Source organism: Zea mays, chromosome 6 (genome assembly GCF_902167145.1).
Source record: "Zea mays cultivar B73 chromosome 6, Zm-B73-REFERENCE-NAM-5.0, whole genome shotgun sequence".
NCBI classification, from domain to species: domain Eukaryota; kingdom Viridiplantae; phylum Streptophyta; class Magnoliopsida; order Poales; family Poaceae; genus Zea; species Zea mays.
The window spans coordinates 137539711-137544604 of record NC_050101.1 but is presented as its reverse complement, the minus strand read 5'-3'; the positions used below and the strand labels follow the sequence as shown (position 1 = coordinate 137544604).

Here is a 4894-nt window from a genome sequence, read left to right as displayed (position 1 = left end):
CTGCGTTGCATGTACCAGCCTGAGTGTTTCAACATGCCTAAATGTGTATATCAGTTTTTATGTTGTCTAATGTTTCAATGGTTTTCCTTTGTTAAATGACAATACGAGACTATGTCGTTGCAAAAATATGAACACTGACCCGGACCGGACGGCAGGACACCGTCGGGGGTTCGCTGCAACGCAACGACGACTACCACAGCTTCTCAGGCCAAGGTAAGTTTTCAAGAGAATTTGTTGCTGCAACTGTTCTTTAGTAGCCTGCGATATGTTAGTCAATTTGTCGCTCAAACATAAAATGAACACGAGGCCCACTACTGCTCGTGCGAAAACCTGATGAAAATTTATCAATTGAAACCCATTTCAGTTTTGAGAAGCTATATGTCATACTTTGGCTAGAACAAAAACAATCACATTGAACCACTTTGGTGTGTCACTCGAGGGGGCGCCTTCGTCGCCGGTGACGACGACGTACCCGGTCTCGTTCAGCCTGTCGTGCTGGTACACGGTGAAGATCTCGATCTTGCCGGCCATTGTTGTCGCGGCCGACACAGGAGAGAATCGATGAGGCTGGAGCTGGTAAACGAGCCCTGGGATCAGGCATACCAGCAAGGTTTTAGTGTTCGTACCCATGGTGATTGTTTGAATTGCCACCTGACCTTTTTTTTAGAGTTGGAAGGCGAATGTCCTGGCCGTCTCGGTTCGTTCAATGTCACCAGATTGCAACCTGACTTGTACCTGACGTAGGGTATTTGGTGGCATTGGTAGCTTGTTTCTTGGTGTGCTAAGTGTCAACTTAATTATGTTATCTCCAGCAGATCGTGTATATGATCATGCAAATCGTTGTTTTTAGGTAAATATAGTGAAATTTAAAATAGCCATGACGTAGGGTGTTTGATGCTCTGATTGTTTTGGCATGGCAAGATCCTGCAACTGCTCCTCGAGACTGGGCACCATCACGCCAAATACTAGCTGATTCCTTGGATTTGAGTGGCAGGGCGTTTTAGATCTGCTGCGTGCGTGGGCGATCCAATCCAACAGGGCTCAGGTACGACGACGGGTACTACGACATGTACGACCCTTAATGTTGTGTCAGCTCAAAAGAATTAATGAGTTTTTTATCTTGATCCAGAGTTCATTACTAGGTACACTAGCAATTCTTGTCCAATATCTGATTAACTACTTTTCCCCTGCTTCCTCTTCTAGAGAAGAACTGTTGTTGATAAACTTAATATGCGAAATACCTTTGAAGAAAATGATGTTACCTATGTAAGTGTGATAGTTGCTCTATTAATGTCAAGCAATTGTTTTGTTTTAGCATATGCTGGAAGGAAATGGCAGACATAACTTGAGCGCACACTTCTAATGTATCCTGATCATGCATTTTTATACAGAAGTGGAGATAAACAATGGATGTATTAAGTTTTGAACCTAGATGACAGCCATGTGATTGTTCTCACTGATGATGGTTTGTAATGATGCAAATTCAGGGCAAGTGTAGACTGCCCCCGCTCCATCCCCTCCCGCCCGCGATAACGCACCCGCCCGCCCCTACCGCGAGATTCCTCTCGCCCCCCGCCACCGCGATTCCCCAACCGCCCGCTGCTAATCCCCCGCTACGCCCGCGGCGAATCCCCCGCTACGCCTGCTCTCCCCCGCTACGCCCGCTCTCCCCCGCCTCCCCCACGCGTCCTCCGCCCCTACCGTGCAGCCCACTGCCGCTCTGTCCATGGATCCTCTTCTCGCGATCCCGCGCCGCATCCCCTCCCGCCCTGCCGGCGAGAGCGCGGCCCGCTGAGGCGGCCGTTCCTGGACCAGCGACGACCGCCGTTCAAGCGCCGGTGGCAGCAGCGGCCGTGGTGGGTGCGCCTCTTGCTCTCCCTCCTCCTCGCCCTCGCATGCGTCCTCCTCCTCGCTGTCCTCCTCGACTCCCCGACCCCGACACCTCGCCGTCCACCTCCGCCGCGTCCTCCGGATCCGAGGCCACCTCCTCCTCTCTCCTCAGTCAGGTAATCACGTCGCTTTTTTCGCATCCCCGTCTTCACCGTTAAACCTGCAACCGCCACGTCGAGAAAGGTTCGCCTGGTGCCCTCTGAAGTGCATTAACATGTAGATAGAATGGAATGTTTCTGTTCGCATTGGTGAATGGGGTTGCTTTTTTGTTCTGTTATCTGTAGATTTGTTCTTGTGCTTTTTGGCTTTCAGGTGTCCAAGATTCCTTGAGCTACTGTCAAATACTACGATGTGCTATGTTATGTTACTCATCTCCCTTTTATGTGTATACTTTTTAGAGAGAAAAATACCTTTTAGTCCCATTGTTTCAGTTTACATTCAAATTTACAACTGCTTCGAAGTAAATGGGAAAACAACTCAATAATATTGGCTTAGAGATGCGAATTTGGCCATTGCTTGTAACTTTATATTAAAATGTGAATATGTGATCTGTTCTTCTGCAATTATGACTTGGCATGCCTTCTGTAACCAGTGTACAAGAATTACTAATATTTGTCATTATGCTTTTAAGATCTTGGACTACGTCGGCGCCTTCATAATGCCATGTGGGAATTGCTTCTACTGCGTTAAGGTAGAGCAACTTCGTTGAATTACGACATATGTTTCTGTGCTTTTCTTGCTTGTTACGCTCATGCCCATTGATTTGATACAGGGCCAAGAAGATCTGTGCGAGTCTTTCTTCGCGTATAATTGTGCCAAGGGGACACTCTATGATGGCGAGACACGACTGTTTCTAAGGGGCAATGGTAACCTGAGGAAACAGATCCACATCATGCATCATCATCAGTAACACCACAGTATTTTTTTTATCGAGAACACCACAATATAATTGCTTCAAGTAACCTGAAAATTCTCCATCTGCAGGGAAATCGGTGTACATGTATAGTATGGGAGGGCTTGCAGAGTATTGTGTTGTCCCAGCCAATGCGCTAGCAGTTCTTCCTGACTCATTGCCATACACAGAATCAGCAATTTTAGGATGTGCAGTGTTTACCGCGTATGGTGCCCTAAGGCCTCCTGCTGAAATGCGGCCTGGTGATTCGGTAGCTGTGATTGGAGTTGGAGGGGTTGAGTCAAGGTCAGCTGATGTCTGATAAATTTGAGGATATTTCTTTTCTCCACTTTTTTGGGACTATGAATGCACAAACAAACATGACCCTTCTTCTTCCCTCTTACTTGAATCTTAAAAAAAACAGTTCTTTTATTTGCAGCTGTTTACAGATAGCAAAAGCCTTTGGAGCTTCCCAAGTCATTGCAGTGGATGTCCTTGATGAGAAGCTCCAGAACGCTACAACACTTGGAGCAACCCACACTGTAAATGCAGCAAACGATGATGCAGTTGAAAGTATAAAGGTATGTCTCAGACTACCAAAGTTTGTAATCTATCAATGAAGTTCAGAAAGTAATTCTATATATCTACTTCATTACAAGTCATGCTATTGCTTATCTTGTTTTTCTTTTTCTTCAAGTGGGCTGTGTCAAAATGTGCATATGGAACTTTCCAGCTATGTATTAATACTATTCAGATGTGAATGCCTTGCTGTTCACAGGAAATTACTGATGGTAGGGGTGTAGATGTGGCTATAGATGCACTTGGTAAGGCGTTAACATTTTCCCAGTGCGCCAAGAGCGTGCGTGATGGAGGCAAAGCTGTTATGATCGGGCTTGCTGCAATGAACGTAATGGGAGAGGTTGATATAACCCGTCTTGTCCGACGATAGGTATGCAATTGATTCCTTGTTCATCCTTCTGTATTGTGGTTCCTTGTCCATCCGCTCATGTTTATTTGGAACCAGGTGAAAATCATTGGCTCATATGGCGCAAGGGCCAGGAAAGACCTTCCTCAGATAGTGAAGCTCGCGGAGAGTGGTGCCTTCAATCTCCAGAACACCATATCAAGGAAATGCAAATTCGAGGAGGCGAATGGCGCCTATGAGGATCTCAATCATGGCAAGATCGTAGGACGAGCTGTGGTTGAGATCATGGGGTGATGACAGACAAGGTATTCAATCCTGTGGTTCCAAGTCTGGGTCACACAACAATAAAGTTTTGCGTGCTCTTTCACAACATTGTCAAAATCTGTAGATGACCAAACTGCATTGTGTGTGTGTGTGTTACAGTGTGTTGCTGGAATTAACATTTGCCCTTAAATTATGTCTGTACATTTGCCCTTCAAAAATATTCAGTCAAGACAAAAAAGAACTTACTAATCAAATGTCATTATCAGTCAATACTTTAAGATAAGTAGAATCGATGTCCCATACGACATTCTAGCCACGCACTTAAACATGTGCCAGATATGTTCAGATCTTGTGATTCAACATGCCTGAATATTTCATTTGTTCAGTTATTATGTTGGCAGTGTTGCGTGGATGGTACCTGTGTTGCGTGAATTTCTGCGTTGCATGTACCAGCCTGAGTGTTTCAACATGCCTAAATGTGTATATCAGTTTTTATGTTGTCTAATGTTTCAATGGTTTTCCTTTGTTAAATGACAATACGAGACTATGTCGTTGCAAAAATATGAACACTGACCCGGACCGGACGGCAGGACACCGTCGGGGGTTCGCTGCAACGCAACGACGACTACCACAGCTTCTCAGGCCAAGGTAAGTTTTCAAGAGAATTTGTTGCTGCAACTGTTCTTTAGTAGCCTGCGATATGTTAGTCAATTTGTCGCTCAAACATAAAATGAACACGAGGCCCACTACTGCTCGTGCGAAAACCTGATGAAAATTTATCAATTGAAACCCATTTCAGTTTTGAGAAGCTATATGTCATACTTTGGCTAGAACAAAAACAATCACATTGAACCACTTTGGTGTGTCACTCGAGGGGGCGCCTTCGTCGCCGGTGACGACGACGTACCCGGTCTCGTTCAGCC

General features: G+C 45.6%; 1 pseudogene; it reads left to right on the top strand.

Annotated features, from left to right (window-relative positions):
• The first annotated feature begins 2666 nt into the window (after window positions 1-2666).
• Window positions 2667-4119, top strand: LOC109940622 (alcohol dehydrogenase-like; annotated as a pseudogene).
• The last annotated feature ends 775 nt before the right edge of the window (window positions 4120-4894 follow it).